Source organism: Amblyomma maculatum, chromosome 9 (genome assembly GCF_055883805.1).
Source record: "Amblyomma maculatum isolate TAMU_Amacu chromosome 9, ASM5588380v1, whole genome shotgun sequence".
Taxonomy (NCBI): Eukaryota; Metazoa; Arthropoda; class Arachnida; order Ixodida; family Ixodidae; genus Amblyomma; species Amblyomma maculatum.
In genome coordinates this window covers 19,449,623-19,474,720 of record NC_139352.1, presented here as the reverse complement: position 1 = coordinate 19,474,720, position 25,098 = coordinate 19,449,623, and the positions used below count along the sequence as shown (strand labels likewise).

At 47.5% G+C, this 25,098-nt stretch overlaps 1 long non-coding RNA gene across 1 annotated transcript in view; it reads right to left on the bottom strand.

Moving 5' to 3' along the window:
- LOC146178516 (uncharacterized) overlaps positions 1 to 25,098 on the bottom strand; it is a 185,722-nt gene that overhangs the window by 41,581 nt on the left and 119,043 nt on the right. The window contains exon 2 of the long non-coding RNA XR_014700612.1: positions 11,672 to 11,745. This is a non-coding gene — a long non-coding RNA (uncharacterized LOC146178516). The remainder of the gene's footprint in view (positions 1 to 11,671; positions 11,746 to 25,098) is intronic.

Genomic DNA, 25,098 nt, shown 5'->3' with positions numbered 1-25,098 from the left:
GAAACCCCCATTCCATTAATTGCGATAAAGAAAGTCTCACGTGTATCTTTTTTTCCGGACTCCGAAGAAAGCCCGCGAAATACAAATAATACCACGTGACTAGCGCATTTGTGCGTCGCGATTGTGGTGCTCTCAGTCGTGGTTTGAGCGAACGAAATCAGCTGCTGCCGTGACCCGATGGTCCCGTTGCAGCGGCAGGCAGAAATGTTGGCGATGGTTCGAGCGAGCTCGAGCTCGCCCGTCGCCACCGCGATTTTGGCCAGACCTGCGCACCGCAGCAGCCTACATCATGACAGGCGGATGACGATAAAGAACCGGCAAATGAAGGTGCAGCGCTAATTTTAGTCGAGTCACATGATGTCATCTCGCCCCTTTACCCAAGCATGTATGCGCAGATACAGTGGCTGATACCTTATCACTCATCCGTTTTTCGTAGCGTTCGCTGATGGGAGAGAAGGAGGCCTTGTTAGAATCTCGGTGGTGTCGGCTCGCCGCTCTCGCTGCTACTGCACCGACACGTGGGCCGGCTGTCTGAACCGGGCGAAGAAGCCATCGCAGGCATATCGGCCTGCCGCTTTAACTGGGCCAAGAAGACACGGCCGCAGCTAATTTCGTTCGCTCAAACCCCGATTGAGAGCACCACAATCGCGGCGCACAAATGCACTAGTCACAGTGGTATTATTTGTATTTCGCGGGCTTTCTTCTGAGCCCGGAAAAAAAAGATACACGTGAGACTTTCTTTATCGCAATTAATGAAATGGGGGTTTCTGAAGGTGCTCTACAACTTTCCAATTCACATTTTTGGTCTAAAGTTGATATTTAAAAAGTTAGAGAAATTAACATAATTAGCTAATTAAGTAATTGCAAAACAAAAAATTGCCTGTAGTGCGCAAACAGGCTGGCAGTTGTATGCAATTGGTTTCACTGACCTACCTCAAATATATTATTTTGTAACCCTTGGTTCAAGTTAGCTGGGACACCCGGTATATATATATATATATATATATATATACCGCCAGCGTCACGTAGAGGACGTTCCACGTCCGCCGCTATGGCTGAGGGTGGCGCTGGTGAACACTCTCAAGGTTCGTATACAGACAGCATAAATACCCAAGCAAGTAGCAGGGGGGACAGCGGCCGATTTAGCTCAGTTGGAAGAGCACCGGACGCGATATTCGGAGGTCGTGGGTTCGGTTCCCACCATCGGCACGTTGTGTTTTCTTCTACTTTGTGTTTAAATATCTTTCCCCTAAACAGATTACATTACTAATTTGTGTGATTATCCAAGTAAACATTAAAAAAAAAAAGACAAAGTACCATCCCCAACGCTTTCCTTGGCCTCGCTGACTGTAGGCTTATTTCCTTCATATATATATATATATATATATATATATATATATATATATATATATATATATATATATATATTGCAGTATTTCAGCACATGGCTTCTTAAGCTCTGATTCCGTAAGGTCTACGTGACTTACCAAGGTTTAGAGTGAGTGAAACGCCCTCTCATGGTCTATATAAGCATATACAGGGGAAAGTTATTTATGCAAATCTCTATATTGCCTGATCGACCGCGTGAATAAGGTAGCCTTTGTGAAAGCATGCCTAGCTGGTTGAAGCAAAGCTCAATCCTGAACAACACCACGCCTTTTTACGCAACCACTGTGTCAACATATACCGGGTGTTTTTATCACTTTTTACAGATCATATTTTAAACCCTATCAGGGGTCGGAAGGTGCGGTTTGTGCAGGTGGACTGCCCAGCCAGGCAGACATTATAATTATGTACATGATATCCGTGATGAAACGACCATTTCCTAAAGTTAACCCTTCCTTTTTTTTTTAACTTTTGACAATATTATATTAAGTCAACAACATTATATTAAGAGTTTGAGGGACGTTAACCTCAAAGTTGAGCCCCATTTCTGTATTTTCTTTATCGGCAATGCAGTTCCAAATCTTTACAGTCAGAAAAAGCATTTTTTTTTTTGGTCTCGGAAAGTTGGCTTCCCGCAATGCACATTTTAAAAATGGCTCTACTTGTATTTTTAATGTAGCAAATACGCAATTTGCGCGACATTACTACGCCAAGCGAGTATACGTTTAAAAAATGCACACTGCGGGAAGCAACTTCACGAGCTAAGAAAATGCGCATTTTTGACGCTTCGAAATGTTTCGAAACCATTGCCGATAAAGAAAATTAAAAAAAAAAAAGACAGCTTCTACGTTGGCAGCCTTCAATTTCTTGATATAATGTTGGCCGTTTAAATCAAAAGTAAAAAAATTCTTAAGTTAACTTAGTTAATCGCTTAGTCACTGAGTATCACGACAAGCCTAGTTCTCACTCTTTTCTATGCTTACCTATTAAATTCTCGGATTGCCTAGTAGAGTGCTTAGAAGCGAACTGTAGCGAGTTGTACGTGCGCTCAAATCGCATGTACAACTCGAAAAAATGCTCCTTTGAGATAAACGCAAATAAAAAAAAATCAATATCCTTTCGCTTGACGTCACGACGAAAAACGACTTTAAAAATGCATCTTAAAGTCGCGAATGCCCAACTGTAATAAATTTTCTGAAAGCTAACGAAATGCCCCATATGCAGGTTGCAAAATCTAAACATCGTGCTCTCGGTGCGTAAGACTGCACCTCTATCGATGCGCGCCCTCGAATTCACTCCAGCTTATACTTACGAAGATATTGTTTTACTATATCAATCTGGCCACGGCATTTATCCCCGCCCGTGTAAAGGCCCCTCAAAGGCGGAGGAGCGGCTTCTGCTCCGCCTTTATACAAATACTTTGCTGTGCCCGGCAGCTCTCAAACACTACGACCACTCTTTCGCGGGCAGCTGTCCGCCATGTGCGGAGTTTTCGGACATTCACCACATGGTGTGGGCCTGCCCCTCCAACCCTGCTATCCCCAATCGTCCCAACACCACCCGGGAGGACTGGGAGGCGACCCTGCTCGGAGCTCTGACCTACAGGCCCAAAAGGCCTTGGTTGAGCGCGCCCGGGCAGCGGCCGACGCCACTGGAGTCCCGTACTAAGAACCCAACCTAGTGTTTGTAAGGACTGGCCTCTTAAGGGCTGGTCCAATCATACCTCCCTGTGAATGCTCTTTTGAGCCAATAAATGTATTTCCCCACCACCATTCAAAGCGCGGTAGTGGTTCAACACCTGTAGTATATATATCCGCGCTGAAACCGAAACTATGCGGCCGTTTCGACTGAAAGGAACGATTTGCTGCCGCGATGAAGCAGTAAAGTGAAAATGAACATCGCATTCCTCGTGAAGCGTCGCGTCGCATGTTTGCGCCGCTCGCGACTTGGAAGAAAGTTTTGCCAAAGCGGACCCTGCTTCGCACGCGAGCATTTCTAATGTCCTCGAACCGATAAGCTATCATCGGCAACGCCACGAGAAACTCGGCTCAGCTAGCCACAGACATTTCAATGACCACCGAGTCAACAGTTCGCCGAAGCAACGCCGTAGCTGTGGAGCGGAACTCCGATATATCGAGATTTCGAGGGCCTCTGTGTGTTGGCCTCGTGCGTTCCTGAGCGTGGGCGCGCACAGCGAACCTCTGAGAAGTCCAAGTCTTTTACATTCGCTGAAAAATCACAGCGCACAAAGATATAAACCCATCCTGCAGATAAGGAAAGCCTGGCTTCGCTTCAAGTACGTCGTCCGGACATCAAGATATCCGAGTAGCGAATCATGCAAAAATACCCGACAATCACTTGATAACAAATGCCTGAGTGCGACAACTGCGAGTCAAAAGAATAGAGTGATGCAACAAACTAATACAATAGTGACCCTGCCATTAGAAATATGTATTGGAATGATGAAATATAAAACAAATTCGCATTTTACGAGACGGATTTAACTCGCTGCGTTAAATTTGATCCAAATTGGTCCGGTGCCCAGGTGTTACCGTTTTGGTGCCCGGATGACGAGAGATCGCTGCCCGGATGTTGGCTCCCGGTGCTATATTTCGACGTCACCTCGAGGTCGCCGACAACGGGAGCTAAAAGCGTTTCATGCTTAAAAATAACCACCTGGTGCATTCAAAGCAAACCATGCAGGTATACCTGAATATATGGTTAAGCAATCGCGGTCGACGATAGCGCCCCAAGTACATAGCGTGGAAGTAATTCTTGGCAGCTTCTGGATAGCTAATTAGCGAACCAGTAGGGGCGAATATTGGTTCAGTTCGGTTAAAATAATACTGCTACACCACGGAATAGCTGGGGAAACGGCAACGTATAGGCCTAGAAAGGAGGTTAATATGAAGAATGAAGACACGGCTCGTATTCACGAGTCGAAAGGTAAAACAGGAATCGATGCAACGAGCGGCAACCCAGCTTTCGAAAGCTTGAAATGGGCCCGTATGCGGCTCAGTTCAGGTTCAGTGTATATGGCGGACAGAAAAACATAAATGCGTGATTTCTAAGCGAAAAAAAAAAAAACAATAACAAACAACCGATTTAGCGTGGTCAGGCGAAATGCGAATTGCGTGTGCCACCAATCGGTCAATTGCGGTATGCCTGTGATTCGACAAACGTGCGCTCTATAACGGTCAGGCGCAAAAATACGACGCGCACAAGCATGTAGCCAGCGTTTCTTCATCCTCCTGGGCTAAAGGCAGCCTGTTTGTTTTGCTTCTCGCGGAAAATAACCGAGTTGCCCCAGCCATCAATCATTTTATAACCTAACTACAAAGTGGATAAGCGATAGTCTGCAGCGAACGACCTCTTTGGGTGCAACTCTTCGCCCCAGGTGAGCAAGAGGTGTAAGAAAAAAAACAACTTTTTTTTTTTTTTTTTTTTGCGGCCGAGTTAGGGAACGAACCGGTGTATTTTTGTTAGTGGGGCAGGTGCCTACCGACAAGACCGCAAGATCTGGTGGGCAGCAAGCACGGTCCAATATATCTGCCCATGAATAATGGACGGAAATACGATGTAGCGATTTCTTCAGCGTTTCCCGTTAATGGCGCGGTGTCTAAAGCCCAGTGCCACACGCTTGAGAAGCAGCATTTCGTAAGCCTTCAAACACGGAAGGCCAGTAAAACGAAGTCCTACGCACCAAAGACAAAAAAAAAAAAAAAAAAAAAAAAAATGTGATGGGAGGTACTTGCGCTGCCGGGATCGTGACAGCGTTATGAAATTCGGTCGCTCCCGCGGCGACCTATCTGCGCTGTTTTTCGTAGCCGCTAAGTACAGCTATTGTCGATGTAAAGAAATGCGAAACATCGCATCGCTAGACAGAGGAGTGAACGCTAATGTATCTGACTGACATCTATGACGTAGTCCTTGGTTGCGGGAGGCGATATATGTGCAGATGCTTCGCTCGGTTGACACAGAGACCCTTTGGGATTCGACAAACCTTTCGCGAAGCTCCGTCTTTAAAGGCGTGTGACCTAGGAACAACAATAGTTCTCGTGTGCGACCCCTGGTTCGCACACATAACATACTGTTCGCTCAACCATTCATGTCTGACCCAGAGAGCAAGCGTCCCGACGGTTCGATTCCCACCTCACCCTCGCACCTCAGAGGTGAAACCAGAGTTAGCGGCGAGCGCCGAATCCTCCAACATGTCAGTGACGTCACACAGTCGACGAACCAAACAGTGCTTGGGCAAGGCACCTGCCAACTACCACCAGCCAGAGGTATGCTCCAGATTTTTAGAGGCTTTGGAGGCTGCAAATGATAAAGCCGGCAACGCCACACCACTTTTTTTTATTTTTTTTCAACGAACTGGTGCCACTGAGGAGCGGGGACCGTAAGGTTGACGCGTTAAGAGGGAGAGGAAACCATCCCTGAATTTGTTCGCCTCCTTGATACACCACGGGTTCAAGATTTAGTCCTTGAAATTTGCACATGGATTGCCTCGCCCCACAGATAGCCTTTTCAGTGGTAAAACCAAGGCTTTGCGGAAAAACTGTCGCCGCTGAAACGTACAGGGCGAAAAACCTTGCGCAGGGAATCCCATCAGTCAGCCTATTTCGTCCAGTGCAAGGCCTGTTCCACTCCCCTCCTATACACATGCTCTCCCTGGTAATAACATTCGCGTCTATAAAATCCCGGTAGATTTCTTGCCGTAATCTTTCCACCTGACTTAGCCGCGTGCAGACCGTGCAAGGTAGTACTAAATGAAAAAGAAATGCGACGACCAAATGTCTCCCTCACCCGTATGACCGCTTTGGTGGTAACTGCTATTCGATTCGTTACAATTTATAATGAAACAACTGCAGTGATGAAATCACGGGAGGATTACGCATAAGGAAGCGGTTATCCGGCACGGGACTCTCGGGGTGGTTCGCTTCGAGCCGGAGGGCGGCCCCGCTTGTATACACGAGGCCGTACCTCCCCAGATTCGGACACGCGCGACACTGGCCAATCGCGCTATAGCCAAGCCAGGTCGGCTGGGAAATCCAACCGCTCGACGAAAGCTGCCGTTCATCCCACCCGATTATCGCGTTTGCCGACCCTCCGGCTGCAGGACGCATCGTCGATTGACGCTTGGGAAAGTTGGGCCCACAGGGCTTCCCACCGTGTACCGGCCGACAGCAGCAGCAGAAGAATGTAACGCTATCGGATGTCGTCGTGGGCGTGATTTCTATTCCTACAGACTTTTACAGGCGATCCAGCCAATCACGCGAAGGACGCGGGAGCAGTGGTGAGCGCGGATGGGCGGGCGTTCCGAGTAGACTCCTCTTCCACTCCTCCACGAATCTTCACGCTCACCTTGCACTCACCGAGTTCTAACCTAGAATTTTCTTATCGACGTGACCTTGCAAGAGGACAGTTAAGGGAACCCCTCAAACCTTCACGCTCACCTTGCACTGAGTGGTTCTAACCCAGAATTGTCTTATCGAAGTGACATTGCGAGAGTGCAGTTAAGTAGGTCTGTACTGTTCCAAGGACAAAGCGATTTTGATTTGATCGATTTCTCCACGCGCGGGCCTAACTGTTGACGACAGTACTTGGATACAAGCCTCCGCCATTCAAGGCGACAGACTGTCTCATTCTGAGTAAGGCCCATAGTTCTTAGTGCTGCGCGCACAATACACGTATATCTCCGGCATGTTAGATCTGACGTCTTGAAGTTTGGTCACGTTATTAAGCGGGCACCGGCGTCGCACACCACGCGGGCGTTACTTCTTTGGTCAGAAATTAAAATCAACAATAATAACAGGCAGGGAGGGGGATAGTCAACGGCGTATTCTGCAGTTAAAAACCAACAGGTTATCAACGCCAGGGTCCATTGCGAATGTTATTCGGGAAAACGGAATGTGACAACAGATGCGTAATAGCCACATGGCTTCCTGAGGCCAACCGGCGATTTAATCTGGTCACATTACGCCATTCCCCCTTCCTTGATGAAGGCAAGCTAGAAATTCGCTTCTGGAGCCAGATTTCTTCACAGATGAGAGCGCGCGTTTTGTGAATTTGACGGTCAGTGCGCAAGTACGATCAGCAAGTACGTCTTTATTCGCACGAGCGGTACTGCGAATGTGCGAGCCAAATGTAGCTAGCCAAATGTAAATGTTCGATGTGAAACATTTGAAATTCGGTATACCGGTCCCCGGGAAGGTCTGCGGCGGAGCATCCGTTTTTCGGTGGGTATCCGGCCCGAGTTCCAAGCACTCGCGAGAACTCGCGGCGCGCACATCAGTGCGTGCATCAGTGCATACATCCGGTCTCGTATACTGCCCGTCGCCCCTACATGATATATGCACGACCCGGCCAGGTAAGCATTTTCTGATATCGTGCTCGAGTTATAAGGAGGCCACTGAATGGCGCGCACTGCGGATTATTGTTGGAGGTGATAGCGACGCAAAGGACCTTTCTGATGTGCCCGTGCACGCGGTGATAAGGTTACGAAGAAGGAGCCCGCCGCACCACCGAACGTCAAAGGGACGGATATGCAAATATGAGGCACGCGATAAGCCCATATCAACTAGCGAGAAAAGAGGCGCGGCACACACCGACTGCAGAGTAAGCAGAGATATTTTCTTTTTTTGAAATAATAAAGAAAGAAAGTAATCATCCAGTGCTGTCGCAACACCAAGCAGTTGCGCGAACCAAGCGGGCAGGGTGAAGCGGCTGGCGCCAACCCAACGCGGAAATAACGATGGCACACCGTTCCGGGAATTGGCCTAATGCACCGTTTCGACGTTGTGAACGAGGTGTCATCACACCAGCGCAATTTCGTCGGATTCGAAAATGCAAAATGTGAGCCCATTTGGCAAGCTTTGAAACCCCCGGAGGACGACAGGACGCTGAGATTTTCGCCGGTCAACAAAGAATCGCACCCAGATGTGGTGGGCTCGTCAAAGCATGCCGGCGACGGAAGATGAGAGGCCGTGCCGAACTAGACGTCGTGGAGCGCCGCCGGTAAGGAACGCTTCCGAGTAATAATAATATTAATAACAATAATTGGTTCACAGGAAGGGAAAGGCGCAGTATCTGTCACATTTGTTTCTGTGGACACCTGAACAGCGCCATAAGGGAAGGGAGGAAAGTGGATAGAGAGATCGAGGAGACGTAGTTCGCGCAGCCGCCGCGGTCGGGATCGAACCCGGGTACTCCGGCACAGTAGTCGGGCGTTTTACCACTGCGCCACCCAGGCGGGGCGAGTAAAAACGATTCGTAATTCGATTCGCAGACGATCTCACTCGACACACCTTTGCGTTAAGCCTGAACCACTTATCACAACCGCAACAACGGCGTTTGTGTCGCCATGACGAACCTCATCCCCATCGCCACCACCGTCATCACTAACAGCCATGTTCCAGGTTACAGTACAGCTTAATGACCTCTCGCATCCGTATTAACACAGCTAAAAACGTCCCAGACATCCCTAGACATCCCTAACCGCCCCAAGCATCCCTAACAATGTCGTCCCCATGCTTGGCGTCGGCTCTCGCACCCTAAAGAGACATTTCAAGTGTCCTTTCTCACTTCCCCGGCCAGGCCCATTTCGTTGTGCTTATTTCTGCCAAGATGTCTCTCAGAGATCTTTGATAAGGTGATCCTGTATCGGCTGTGTGTATGTGATTATACACCTCATTTGGTCGAAAAGCGGCCGGAGTTGTCCGCACTGTACGGAGAAGTCTTCGGACATACAGCTTCATATAGCTCATTCTTCAAAGATTCGGCTCATGCATACCTCCACCCCTTTCAAATTATTAAACGTTTGTCACCACCACCACCACCACCACCACCACCACCACCACCACCACCACCACCACCACCACCACCACCACCACCACCGGAGTATACAAAGTGCGTTGAAGTTCAGCGTTTGTCCCTTGTCTTTCTCCTTTAGTCCTGTCTTTAATTTTACGCTGCCAAAATATGCACTCTACTTATCAAGACCAACTAGCCCGTCTTTCTACGTTAACTAATATACAAAGTGCGCCGCGTGCAGGAAATAATCGGAGGCTGCGTAAAAAAAAAAAAAAAAAATCATAACAATTTGTGGTTCTAGTTGTTGATCAGTAATTGATGAGTGATAGGCGATAACAAGTTAATGGAATCATTGCAATTAACTGATGAATTAAATTGAAAAATTGGGAAAAGGGGGTTCAAAAGGTGTCAATTCTCAGAATGAAAAGTCAATGACTGATGATAATTCACTGTGTATTAATCAAATGGAATAATTGAAGAACGCGTCCAAGGTGTCAAACTGCTGAAAATGGAAAGTCAATGTTTGCTGACGTTAAATATCGGTATCTAAAAATAAATAAAAGTGGAAAAAAATATTCGTGTGCGTGAAACGTTAGACAGGCCTTAACGGCGGAGCAAGTTTAAGTGCCCCTAAATTTTTGTTTGCTTCAAGTTGGCAGCAGCAAATGATTTCGTGCGATATGTTATTTTATTTTCGGGAGGAGGAGGAGGAGGAGGAGGGGGGGTATGCGGTTTGCTTAAACGATAGTTGAAAAAAAAAAATAATAATAGCGAAATCGTCATTTTCCACTTACACGTTTCGGCCTAAAATGGCGCTCCGAGCAGCTAAAGTCAATTCAGCCGTAGCAGCTGCTGCTGAGACCCCGTGGTTCAAGAGCACCCGGACTACGATGAGTCGGGTAAGTAGTGACCGATAGTGGTTTGTTAACACTACACGAATGAATTAGGGCACAGGCGTGGATAGAAGACCCCGTGATTAATTCAACCTTTGACGAAGGAATGCGATACCAGTGATACACACGCCGCTAGCGCGAGCGGTGTACGCAAAGAAGGCACTACTTTGTGCCACCTGTTTTTCATGTATCGTCCGCATCCCTGCACGGTTGTGAGCACAATTCAGTAAAATTTAAATAAATAAATAAATAGGGAAAATGCGCCCTCTGGGTCGAATATCCCTTATCAGACTGGTGCCAGCACAGAGGTCAGCAATCCGGAGCTTCGCAGTACCATCGCAGTTCGTACGTACGCTTCGATGTTAGCACCATCCCAGCATTTCGGATGATGAGAAAAGAAATATGTATAAAGCCAAAGGGGCGACGTACAAGAGCTCGACCTCTTGGCTAAGCAAGGAAAGATACCCATCCCGCAGGAAAAGCTCTGCAGAAGACAAGTACACACGTTCCAACGAGGAAGAAAAATACGCCAAGACTCGAATCTACTTTTGAAAACTGCGAAGCTGACGAGACTAAAATGACGAAGAAAAGAAAACTAAACTTGTTAAAACGAGAGTAGGTTGTTAACAAACTAAATTATTTTGCATAATTTTAGTGCATAAATGAATAGCATACTCCAGCAGTCGGCAATGGTCGACCGAAATTGCGAATCAGGCATCAGGAATGTGCCCCGCCGGGGTGGTGCAGTGGTAAGACGCCCGACTACTGTCCGCAGTTCCCGGGTTCGAACCCGACCACGGCGGCTGCGTTTCGATGGAGGCGAAACGAAGTGGCGTCCGTGTGCTGTGCGATGTCAGCGCACGTTAAAGATCCCCCGGTGGTCTAAATTACTCCGCAGCCCTCCACTACGGCTCCCCTTTCTCTATTTCCACTTTCACTCTCACCTTCCTCCCTTCCCTTACGGCGCGGTTCAGGTGTCCACATAGCAAGTGTGACAGATACTGCGCCTTTCCCTTCCTGTGAACCAATTATTATTATTATTGTTATTATCAGGAATGTTTCTGAAATCGGTGCTTTTAAAGAACGCCTTCCAACAAGCATCACGTTCAAAGGATCCTGGCCACCGAAGCCCCATGTCAGCTTCGCATCAAGTTTACACGATGCAAAAATGTTCGCGACACATTTGGTATACCGATCATGACCAGCTGGACAGGTTATTTGATGTTTCAGCCGCCATATCACTTTTGCAGGCTTATACAGGCCACAATGTAGCAACTCTACACTCGTTCCTTCACACTTTCTGGCACGCCTGGTATGACAAGCTTATTCTGTTAATTCTACACACCTTACTAACAGCCTAATAACGTTGATTACATTGCTATTATTTTATTTTTATTTTTTACTATCCTAGCTTCTTAGTGTTTTGTGTTACTGTCTTGGTCACTTTTCAAGTGTCATACCCGGCCACAATAATATCCACGGCACGGAATATTCGCAAACATACTCCATTACGCAAGCGGACAACCGAATTAGGCTCCAGCGAACCAGGGTCCATCGCGGAAGAAGTATGCGGGTCTTACCTCCACAAAGAAGTTCCTCCAATCGTAGCCTTTCCAGCGACGTCCAACCGCGGGACGAAGTCTAACTTCCGGACCTGTCGGGACAAAGAGAAACAGATGCGACCAATTAGGGCGTCGCCAAACCAAAAACTGGCGTTAGAACCTTGTGTGCTACTTCTTGCACGGCATAAATAGCAACAAAAACAAAGAAGAATCGTGACTAAAGTTCCGCAACGCGTATGCAAATAACACTAAGAACAAAATATGGATCCCAAACTACGCGAAGAAAATGGCAACTCAGAGAAACGAAGCACTACGCGGCAAAAGGGATGACTTATTTTTCCTGGCTTGTTGTTGTTGCAGGAAACAATGCCCCTCAATGGAAAAAGGGGCAACTCTCTCCCGCTTCCCCAATAAGGAAAAATACGAATCAAAGAACCGACTCGGTACATGCCGAAACGATGACGTCACGTTTTTCAAGCGACAACGCCCGGCGCAACAAAGCAGAACTGCAGCGTCAAGCAGGCACGAAGTACACACGCACAAGTAGGCACACGCGCAAGCGTAAAATAAAAACAAAGGAATAAAAGAGAACACCTGTAATATGAGAGCAGTCAGTTTCGACACTCGCCGCCTTTGATACTGAAGAAGGTCGCCAACAAAGCAAGCCCTGAGCTTACTGCAGGCCAACTTGACTTAACGAGATTTAACTACCCAGCGGGCGAATGAACGGCACTGATCGAGAGCAGCTTGAATTTACACGCAAGCACAAAGATTCTACCTGAAACGCTTCTAAAACGGCTCGCCAAATACCGGTCAACGTCAGAGATGCAATCGATCAAGTGCCGACTCGCCGGTTACAGCCCGTCACCTGCAAGCGAACACATCGCTTCACCCAATCGGCATACACCCCTGTCCCTTATCGGGTTATCAACAGTCACGACATTGGTTTGCCAGCGTCGGGGAGAAAAAAAGAAATAAAGTGGGAGAGGAGGATAGCTAGCGGTGAGATATAGCAAAACGCATTACGAAAGGGAGAAGGGGTTCTTCACAATCTCCTTGTCTCCTCTTTCGTTAATCGTGGAGCTTCTTTTTTTGTTTTGTTTTGTTTTGTTTCTCTCTCCCGGTTGGAAACGGGCATCTAAGGTGCCGTACTGTCCCGTTCGCACACTTCCTTCTTTTTATCTCTTATCTGGTTGCTTCTTGTCCGTGCACGGTTATTACACACTGCCCGCCATATACCAACAGACCAGCCGATCAAAATTGCAACAGTTCCTTCTTAACACCCTTCCCTCCAGCACGCAAGCAAGCACCGAGTGGACAAGTAACTCCGTGCGGCGATCATGTCACGGACGGAGTTGAACAAATATATAACGAATAATGGCTTAGCACAAACGCGTCAAGCCTATATCAAATCTCACTGCAGTATACGCTCAACTGCATTTTCGATTAGATACGTGAAGCAAGGGAGATAAAAAGCATCAAAAACACATAAAAGAACGCGACAACCACTTAAGCCGCGCAAGCACTTTTGCCTGGAACACGGTCGCAGCAAGGTTATCACCTGAAAGCGGTGCGGAATCGTGAGCTAGCTCTATTCAACCACTCCACACTTCTTTCCTAACCTTGCAGTCCAAGCTGTTTGCTCGAATGAGAAGAAGAAAAAAAATTAGAAGGGTTCAAGGCTGCTGAACCGAATGTGGAGCGAAAGCATTAGCAGCGGGTGACCAAGCGTTCTATTATTATTAGAATTCCTCCTCTTCTTCTTCTTCGCGGCCGTTCAAGGTCATTCGTGACTGCGGGCCCGGACTACGCGACAGGCCGAAACCTGGCATAATTTTGCTTTCGTAACAAAATTCTAGAGGGCACTTTGGACCACTAAAGTGCGATGAGGCGAAAGTAATTGTTGTGGCTGTAGGAAGAAGGAAAGGAAAAGAAAATGCACGGGGCTGCTACTGGCTCTGTAGCTGGGCCACCTCCGCTGTCTCGTGCGGACAGAATCGAGAGAGAGTAGAGAAGAAAGAAAAAGAAGAGGGAGAGAAAGACGCGCGCCGCAACAGCCGTCGTCCACCACCTAAGCGGTGGCGGGTGCAATGACGGCCTACAACAGATAAAAATTCGGTGGCAGGCTAGCCCCCGCCGCAAGCGGCGGAGACCTACCTATCCCAGCCCCATCAGGACCAGCACCTGCCACACTTCCCATTTCCTACCGCTTACACCACGCGTAGTTCGAGAAAGCGCGCCGTAATTTCATAAATGTAGATTTCAGGGAGAGGAGTAAAGGGAAATGGAAAGGAACGAGCAAAAGGAAAATGAGGAGGGAGACGCTCTTACACAGTCTCTCTCTCCCTCTTTCTCATCACTATTATCAATAACTAACTATAACCGGGCCCTATATAGCAGAACCCCATCGATATCCCGCGGAATTGATCTAAATCATATGATCTAGTACTGCGCCATCCGCCAACAGCTCCTGCTGGAAACGATGTGGCATTAAAGGCTTTCGCGGAGGGCTCTCAAATTATTTTATTCCTTTCCTACCGAGCTCTTCTTAATCGGCGCGATGTCTCAGTTGGAAAGCGAACATCCCCAAGCGACGTTAGCAGACGACGACGCGGCAACGCATTCGCGGCCCATTGCGGTGTGCCGGCTCAGCCCGGTAATAGCAGACGACATGCTCGGATCCTGAGAGGGTACGCAAACGCTATCGCACTCCTTCGTCTTCGCCTTCCATTTCACGACGGCCGATAACGTGGCCTCACGAGCTAGGTTAGCGGCGACGAACGCAACGAGCGCGCCTGCGAGATAACCCGCGCAAATAATAATAATAAAAAAAATGTGCCAAGCGTCACGCAGAGTTATGACAATGGAGACGCACGGACTATAAGGGCTCTGCGATATTAAATTTGTCGGGCGGAGTGCCAACCTGGGAGCAATTCACAGATGCGAAACTCTTGGCCGTCCGTAGAAAGGGGTCAAGTGACTGGCGGCTAGGCATTACGTTACCGTTACGCCTAACTGTACTAATATGACGACGAGTTCGGAGAAGCTGTGGTGGTAGTGGTGAACTCTTTTATTACGCCCAAAAATAGGGGACCAGTCAAAGGACCGGTTGCGCTGGCTTAGAGGAGGTCAGCGGGGATCCCTTGGGATGTCGCGGCCTCCACCGCGCGCTGGATAAGCCGGCGTTGGTCTGCTGGCTCGGAAGTACGCAGGAGAGACTCCCACGTCTCTGGGGTGTTTGAGTTGTCTGTGTTGTAGTGTGTACAAGTCCACGTCATGTGTATGAGGGTGGCCGGAGTTGAGCAGTGTTTGCACATGGGGGCTGTAAACTAGAGCCGATTGGAATCACGCCCTTCGAAGTGCGGAGGTTTATAGCGAGGCCCTTCGCGGCCAGTGTGGTCAAAAGAAGCCCGCTCCAAAAGGTGACAGCACGCGACCCACCCCATAATCGGACAGACACAAGCATACCACATAAACACAGAAACTACTATGCATGCGTGCGAAGTTTTTCACTGCGTTTCGAGGATGGAGCGGCGGTTTTTGAACAATGAAGCGCCTCTGAAGTCGATAGCGGGCTGAGTAATTTGAGTATCGACGAATTTTCGAAGACTGCGCCGCAGGAATGGCAAGGAAAGCTGCGCTAATTCCGCGCTCTTCGATCACGCGAGCCGTCAAATTGTCCCAAGGAAGCCATATGCATCAAAATCTGACACATGATCAGTCCAGAACATGGAGACGTGATTAGTAAAAACTGTGCGACCGAGCAGTGACAGGCTGTCAACTATAGTCATAATAAATTTGCATATACTCCCGTGTTTTCGTAGAACCCGCACCTTGCCGATTTTACTTACGATGCCAGGTTGCTGTCTCAAAAGCTCTCCCCTCCAGCATTTCTCCACTCCGATTCCTGTTCTTGTAAATGGTTACACTACGGACGTCGCATTAAACGGCCACTTTACAAAACCTCATACCGCCCTCACGCCACCGATAAGATGAAACTCCACCGTTTCTCTGCCTCGCATGCGACAAAGCCCAACCATCTTGTCTACGGCGTCAATTTCTATTTTCTTTTACCGGCCCCGTTCACGCCGCTTCGAACTTAGTAAAGTAAGTTGGTACTTCTAAACTCAGCTAAATGCCTGTAATCCCTCTAATGGCTTACATACGGTACGCACAACGAGCACCACCAACCTGTCGAGCAAAGGAATGCCCCCTACGGAAGTGTAAGCATCACAGTGCGAGTTGCCATAGGTGTTTCGGGAAAAGGGAAGAGGGGCGCAAAAGTTCACACACGCGAACGTATTTACGTAAACAAAGAGCGGCCTTTTTTTTTTCTTTTTTTTTTCTTTTTTTTTTTCTGTGTATAAATGCATCCGTCGAAGCGGCCACGAAGAAACGTACGCTGTGTGTCGCCAAGAAATAGCACGCAGCGTTCGCACCTATCTGCAGAAGCCATGCTAGCACCCGGCCTCAACATTTTTTTAACAACTTTTATTTTCAGATACCATAGGAGCCTTTATGATTCGACACTGTTCCCGGCATGTAACGCCATTAAAAAAAAGCAAAAAAAAAAAAAAGAAGAAAAAGCAACGGAATGGGTCGTCCGTATGGGATGTAAAGCCCACATTTGGCCCAAAAGCCATTTCCCATTTGTCTGCAAACTGTGAAAGTAATCTCAACCCTTCCAAAAGCTCTTTGTATATGTGGCATCAACACCTGCAACATCTGTCACAGACTGGTTCTGGTTCTTGGTTCATGCGTCCCAAAGTGACTTAGGCTGTGAGGAACAATCATCAGCACCACCAGCCGGACTACAACCACTGCAGGCGAAGGCCCCTCTCATATTACTCCATTTAACCCTCTCCTGTGCTAGCTGAATCCACTTGACCCCTGCGAACTTCTTAACCTTGTCCGCCCACCTAACTTTCTGCCGCTCGCTGCTGCGCTTCCCTTCCCTTGGAATCCAGTTTGTAACCCTAACCATCAGTTGTCCTCTCTACGCACTACATGCCCTGTCCATGCCCATTTCTTCTTCTCCATTTCCATTAGAATGTCATTAACTCAAGTTATTTCTCAGACCCACTCGGCACGCTTCCCATCTCTTAACATTACAGCTACCATTTTTAGTTCCATAGCCCTCTATGTTGCCCGCAACTTAAGTAGAACCCTCTTCGTTAGCCTACAAGTTTCAGCCCCATAGGCGAGTACAGGTACAGATAACACTATTATATACTTTCCTCTCGAGCGATACCGGTAAGCTGATAGTTATAATCTGCGAATATTTGCCAAATGCACTCCATCCCAATCTTATTCTCCTTGTTTCTCTTTCATGGACAACATATAAGCAACCAACCAAACCGACCGCAGCCGCTGTAGAATACGAACGTGACGCACGAAGACTGCGGGAAGCAAACGCACCCGAACGGTACGCGGTACCTATGCGCGCTTATCTCAACACACAACGCCGACAGCAAATATACCACCAACGCCACACATGCGCGTTTGTGGTTCAGGTGTCACAGAGAAAGTATGAGATACTGCACCTTTCCTTTCCTGTAAACGGCTACATATAAATCAATAAAGGTAATTAGATATGACGTTAATTATTAATTAAAGTTAATGATAATTAGAGTAGTGAATAAAAGAAAATAAAACAAACAGAAAGCAACAAATAGAAATAAAATAGCGCGAATTAAAAATAAGAAACAAAGGTAAATAAAATACAAACATTAAGAGTAAAAATTGCAAAAACGTCGTGGCAGCGCTAATGCTTTTGCATTCTTCCAATCAGGCATGGCAGTAATTGAATTACAGTATTGAAATTACTGTAATTTAATTACCTTTTTTGGTAATTTGTAATGTAGTTAATTAACTTTTCCGTTTGGTAATTTAGTAATGTAATGAATTACTTTTGGTACTAATCTCGCAGCAAAAGTAATTCATTCCTTTCGAAATTACTTTTACTGAAGTGCGTCTGGTCTGTCCCGGTTTTTGCTCTGGTCTTGTTTTTGTAATGGCAAGTGCTATAGGAAAGAGGGAAGGAATAGCTCTATGGGACGGAATTTGGCGGAAAGACGAAAGAATGTGTGTGCTTCGCGTCTGGAGAACAAGTTGTTTTAATAGGTTTACTTAGTTTTTGCATGTATGGAAACTATAAAGTAATTTAAAATTGAATTACTCAGTAACAGTAATTGTAATGTAATTTCATTCCATTTTGGGAGAAGTAATGAGTAATGTAATTTAATTACTTTTTCTGCAATTTTCAGCAAAGTAATTAGTAATGTAATTTAATTACTTTTCAAAAGTAATTTTGCCATGTATGCTCCCAATGCAGTTTCTGCAGTTACCGTGTTTTTAGTGCACGTTGCTACTCAGCCTTAAACGGCACACTAAAACCACAGAGTGTACCAACATCAAAACCAACGTTGATCAAAACTAGTCTGAGCTAATCATAGGTGAAGGAGGTCTGTCGACCTTCCAATCAATCTTCCCGCTACAAAAAAAAAACAACAAAAAAACAAACAAATAATTATAGCGTGTACTTACAGAAAGATACCAAGCGCCTTTTTAAGCGGCTAAGTTGATAAGATGGCACGGGAAACTAACTCGAATCAATCACTCCCAAGCCCCACTCAATATAGTGGCAATAACACTTTCTCTTGCCAAATGAGACATTGGCAATGCGAAAAGAAAAACAAGAAAAAAAAAAAACCTCGCCGGTTTTCTACGGGACGAATTCCGGAACTTTATCTCGTCCAGAATCAGATTTCCGACCCCGTCAAAGGTCGCCTGTCCTTGAATTGTCCCGATGCAAAGAAGGGGCGGCTTTCGAGTCTACAGTTCTCTTTCGTGTAACATATATGTCGCAACAATGGCGTAAAATCTGCGTATCTCTATTGTTATCCCCCTCAACGGCGATCTAAAATGGCTGCTGCCAGCAAAGGAGCGTACAAGTTGGCGGCCATTTCCCGCACAAATCGGCGTGGCCTCCTTCGCCCTTGAGGAGTATATTTTGCGGAATGTGCTCCAGCGCCATGTTTCGCTAATTAAAAGTGCCGCGAAGACGCGACAGTCTGCTCGAATCTGTGGAGGCTTGATGCGAGACCAATGAGCGCTCACCTGTCTCGCTCTAGAGGCTGCCAGATACCAAGGAGTCTTGACCGACCCCTATAGATCTGGGCATTCGGTCCCTTGACTGTAATATGTTCACCAATTAACCACCCACCTCACACCCACAATGCGAAACGGTCCGCATCGATGGTACAAGCGGTGCAAGTGTCGAATTGGTGGTAAAATGGCGAGAATTGGGTCTAGTTGGTTATTCATAGTGGTTTCACTGCGCTAACACAAATAACGAAAATAAAGACAACACCACGGAGCGCGAATTGGTGCCCATTCTACGACAGCACGAAGGGAACAAATTCTACCGTGTGCGACATAAAAGACACATGAAAGTACTGAGCATAGCCAGCATAACACAAATATAGAAACCAGGCTGGGATAGGAGGTGGCCCTGGCCAACTCCAGCCTGGAGGCCCAGCGGGCCCTTGTCCAGAGATCTCGGCCAGCGGCGGGGGCCAATGGTGTCCCGAAATAGAGACTGCTACCCAGCACCGCTATTATCCCCACCTCTAATTTGAGTGCCTAAATGTTTTCTCCTCCTCCCCACGATGAAGCTGCTGCTAGGAAACACCGGAACATTAAAAAAAAAAAGGGGGGGGGGGGGGAGGACAGGACGAACCAATGGCTAAAAAGGTGACAGCATGCCGATAGGTTTCGTTTGTTTTGGTTTGGCTTATGAGTTTTATCGTCCCAAAGCAATTCAGGCTATGAGCGACGCCGTAGTGGAGGGCTCCGGAAATTTAGAACCTGGGGTTCTTTAACGAGCACTGACATTGTACAGGGCAAGTGCATGCTGCGTCCCTGGGTTAGGCAGTCGAGCGCTCTAACCACTGATTCACCACGGCGGGATAGGCGTATAGTAATACACCCGGGCATCAGAGAAATAACTCGAGTTAATGACACACTAGTTAGTGGAAATCAAGAAGAAATGGACATGGGCAGGACATGTAGTGCGAGGAGAGGATAACCGATGGTCGCTTATGGTAACAAACTGGATTCCAAGGGAAAGAAAGCGTAGCAGGGGGCGGCAAAAGGTTAGGTGGGCGGATGAGGTTAAGAAGTTCGCAGGTGTCAAGTGTGTGCAGCTAGCACAGGACCGGGGTTAAGTGGAGGAGTATGGACGAGGCCTTCGTCCTGCAGTGAGTGTAGTCCGACTGATTATTACTATTATTATTATTACGGATACATTCGGGAATACCAACGTAATAACAGCGTATAACTACCTTCAACAGAAGTTCAATTTCTTTTCCGCAAATAAAATTTCTTTTTCATATCTGACACGAGATACTTTATTCGCAAGAATGGTCCAAAGTCGCCACGATGCTCGCCGCTAGGGCAGCTTCAGCGGGCGGTGACCGATATGGGCCAGGTGCTTGCGCAGCGCATAAGCGCTGCGCGAACACTCTCTAATTAGAGCGTTTCAGCTCATCACCCTATCATCGGTGACGGCTGACGGCACGTGTTGACCGCGAAGAGCCAGGTGAGTTCGGGCTCCGATATCGTGGCCCGCCCGGGTCGAGGCGGTCATTAAAAATTAGACCGCAAGGCTATACTTAAAGGGGGCCGGTTGTTGCGCAAAAGTGCCAAATATTCGCGCCTTAGTTCCACTTAGTGACCTTGCACATGCCCCCTGGGCTCTCCATGTTTTTCCCCCACCCCGCTTATTGATCGATTACGAAAATTTGGGCGTCTCTCGAGAGCATGCCGCATAGGCGCGATTATTCACACAAGCCCTTTCCACAGCCTACTCACACACCCTTCATTCTCTCATCCAGTCAGGTTGCTGTGTGTACAGTAGTAGATACGCGTTACGGCGCTTTATCCCGCGGTATGAAAGAAGTATTAAAGCCATTTAAGGACGCCGCCCAGCACATCGTCCATCAGGGAGGAGACCTCAGGCTGCAAAATTGTGTGGCGGGTGATGTCCGCTCTCCCCCGATCTCCATCGAGAGAGAGCGAGCGAGAGAGAGAGAGAGAGAGAGAGAGCGACGGCGATAAGGAAATTAAGACAGGCAGAGGCAAAAACAAACAAACTTCCGCCTTCCCAGTGTCGCCTCCAAAGCTGGGAGACCTGAAATAAGCCGGAACAGTATGGCGATTGACCCGTATCGGCACAAAGGCATCCGATTCTGACCCGGACTTGAAATAAAAACGTTAGGGTACCGCTGCAGAATATTCGAACTTTCATGCTTCTATCAGAAACGCCGTATTTTCTGTCTTCATCAGACCCCAGCTTAAGGTCTGGGCTGCCATAGATAATCAATATGCATTCTTCTTCTACTTTAATCCAGATGTTGTCGTGCACGTATAGACAGCGAGTTGTGGTGGTGGTGGGTGGTGGTGGCAGTGGTTATTTATTGTAAATAACCACTACCACCACCACCACAACTCGCTGTCTATACGTGCATGACAACATTAGTGGTTATTTACAATAAATAACCACTACCACCACCACCACCACAACTCGCTGTCTATACGTGCATGACAACATCCGGATTAAAAAAAGAAGAAGAATGCATATTGATCTCTGCAATCCTTTTTGACGTTCCGTGGGCAACGGCGCGCGACGCAATCTTATCAAGCATATCGAAACAATGCGAACCAGGACCAATCTTTTTTTTTTTAATTTACAAATAAACTCTCCGTAAGGTGTGGGAAACTTGGTGAATTATTCTGTCCCGGGAAGCAGGGATCCAAATTGGCGCAGCTTCTCACTGTGCTCCCGCATCATTACGTTTTCGAGAGAGAGAGAGAGAGAGAGAGAGAGAGAGAGAGAGAGAGAGAGAGAGAGAGAGAGAGAGAGAGAGAGAGAGAGAGAGAGAGAGAGAGAGAGAGAGATAGAGAGAGAGAGTAAACTTTAATTGTTTAACGGAATATACGTTTTCGAAAATCGCACGGCAGTAAGGGTTTGGAAACACCTACTGCCGTGCGATTTTTGAAAACGTAACGATGCGGGAAGCACGGCGAGGATTCCACTTGCGATGGCATATATGGGCTGCACAACTGGCGCGTTCGGTTCTTTTCGATTTTTTTTTTCTTTAAGGCAACGACGCCGTAAAAGACAGGTGTGCACTAATGCTAAGGCTGTCTGGGGGTTAATGAACGTGCTCTAGATGCCGCAGGCTTCCTGCATTTCGCCGCCATCGAAACGTAAAAGAAAACAAGCATAAGACTAATAAAAAAACCTTTATGGTGGGATGAATAGGTAAAAACGATGGCTAGGAACGGCCGCGACAATTCCTACCGCCTTTCTATGGACACACTGAGGTGAAATTTAAAGCCGTCAGCTGTGGAGTTGCGCAAAAAAAGAAACAGATTACCTCAATGCAAATGTGTTGGGTCAGCCAGGCAGGCATGATAGGTGTGCTGATGTTAAGAAAGAAGGAAAAAAAAAAGATTGACATCTGTGCCTGACATGCATGTTGATATTGTTATCTGGTCATTGAATACTTTTATGGCCTTGCCTCCCTTTAGAAACAGTGCAATAAGATACAAAAAAAAAAAAAATCAGCGTTTGCCATCAAAGGACCCACCCCCTGCAACAAATGAGACCAAATCTCATGACGTCTGTAGAGTGCAGTGTGGCAATTGAAAGGGGGCACACCCAAAGAGGTTCTTAGGTTCACCACGCGACTAATCGGATTAACCGCGGCGTCTAGAAAATCGGTACACGCCGCATGGTTTGAAGAGCTTATTTTCAGGTCATCTACCGCTTTTTCTCGTGCGTTGTATCCTACCGTAACAGCTCACCATGTTCACGAGGAATCAGCAGAACAATCACAAACTACAGAGACGACGCGCCTTTCAAACGCAGGCAATACATTCCGGAAAAGAAGTGGCATATAGCTGGTCTATAAAAGTGCGACCAGCCAGTATACTAAACATAGCCAACGCAATATGGACATCTGCCACCGATACAATGCAAAGGGAGTATAGACAGTGAATAACGCGATAAGGCATCGATTAGGTCAGGAGAGGCTTCGAGTATACACTCCAGGCGCTTTCACTTTCCTCGAGTGCAGTTAACAATACGAGGCCGCACCCATCGCCGCACCCACCGCGCGTAACCTATATATCCTAAGCGCGGCACCTACTTTTCCAGACAATCTCGTCAAGCGTTGACACTACTCGCGCACTTCTTTCCGTGGCATACTTGACTTTCTGTCTCTCTTCAGTGTAAGAGCTTTCCGTGGACAGCTTTCTGTGACACTACATGTCGGCACCTTTCGTGTCACAGAAAGCTGTCCGTGATTGGGGTAGTGAGGAAGGCCACTTCACGGGAACAAAGGTCTGTCTCCTTTCCTTCCCTGCGTACGTTTGGCTACAGAACCGCGTAGGGCTGTCGAAGAGAAAACTTCAGTGAGAACTGAGCCATTTTGTTTTGCTGCAGGCCACCGCCACTCCCTGCAAGCGCGAATGTAATAAATTGATAATTGTAAAGGAACCTAAAAACCACACGGAATATGCATCAAAGCTCTGCTAATATATCAGGTGATCACAGAATCGTTCAGAACTTTGCCATCGAATTTGTTTACCTTTACCACATGTAAACAATTGCAAATTATTCGTAATTCGCAAATTGTGGCTAATAATGCAACTACAAAGAGTATTTCTGCGCAAATACACACGTTTATCGTATCATTACAGCGCGAAAGCCAGGAAACAGGCCATCCACACAATTAAAAATACTTTTGAAAAATTTAAATTTGGTTCGGCCTGGTGCACAGGGTTTCGGTCCCAAAGCGACGCAGGCTATGTGGGATACCGAAACATGATTTCGAAGCTGATGACTTCAACCACATGGGATCCTTTAGCGCGCCCTGACACCGCACAGTACACGGGCGCCTTGCATTTTGCCTCCGCCGAAACTCAAAACCCATGGTCAGGATCAAACCAACGTTATTTGGATCAGCAGTCCAGCGTCTTAGTTACTCAGCCACACCAGAGGGATCATTGTCTTTTCCTCCCGGAAACTTACAGGAGAGGTTAACCGAAACAAGGGTGAGCGTCTTAGTTACTGAGCCACACCGGAGGGATCATTTTCATTTCCTCCTGGAAACTTACAGGAAGGGTTAACAGAAACAAGGGTGGGCAGACGAAAAGAAAAATGAGAGTGACCCGCGTTAATTGAGTAAGTGTTAACAGTGGTAACTACCACGCAAGCGCGGACGAAACTAGCGCGGAACCCAATCATGTCACCACACGCACGGGTGAAGGCCTAATTAGACAGGGCGTAGTATAAACGAAAAGGTGGAAAGAAACCGCGATGAGGAAATACTCCGTCTGAATTCGTAACGTCGAGGCCGTTTCGGCGCTTCTTGCAGCTTCTCTTTCCCCCTCCCACTATCTTTCTTCCTCCGCACCACGTGACCCGCGTCACGCCGCGTGGACGCATATTTTAGTTACGCTGGTTGAGGACGCACACGCGCGAGTCGCCAAGGGGGCGCCACTTTTTTCAATAGAGCAGTTGACACCCTGGTCGTTCGAGCGAACCCTGTGTGTGCAGAAGCGGACACGCGACAGACGTGCGTGGCAGGCACGGCATGTGCCACTCGTGGTGTGTGCCTCCTTTCTTTCCGCCGCTTCTTCTCCCCGTCTCTCTGACTGCACCGGTGACCTACAGTGGCTCGAGCACTGATCCTCGCGCGCTGAAGGTGCGGGCTGGCAAGCGTACGCGCAATTAAATCACGGGGCTCTTTGCCGAGCGCCTATGTGGTAAATTTTGCTGCTGCACCACAGTTTACGCAAGAAATCGGGCTGGGGGCACCAACGCTTCCCTTTTTAGGCCTCCCTTCCACCTTACGAAACCTTAGTTTTTACCGGAAGCAGGGACTTTATCGTTATAACGCGGTACTTTCAATCTACAGGCCAACATCAATTGTGCCCCTTTAAATTAGCAATACGATAACACATACAGCACGGCAGAGATGGCTGAGAGTATCTGCCAGCGCACCTGAAAACTGGGACTTGTCACCTGGTCTCATGACGCCACACAAAACGCCGACCAATCAGCGCTCACCGACGCGTCAAGTAGCCAACTTGCATATATATATATATATATATATATATATATATACACTTTTTTTCTGGGATGAGGCTATGCTATCGCCTGAACGACCAGGCCAATCGGGAGGCGCCTGATCCCTGCACCCGAAGTCGACAATGCGCCACAGAGGAACGTGCCTATTTGCCCTAGTGCGTTCCTTCATCATCATCATCATCATCATCAGCCTGATTATACCCACTGCAGGGCGAAGGCCTCTCCCATATCTCTCCACTTAACCCGGTTCTGTGCTAGCTGCATCCACTTGACCCCTGCGAAC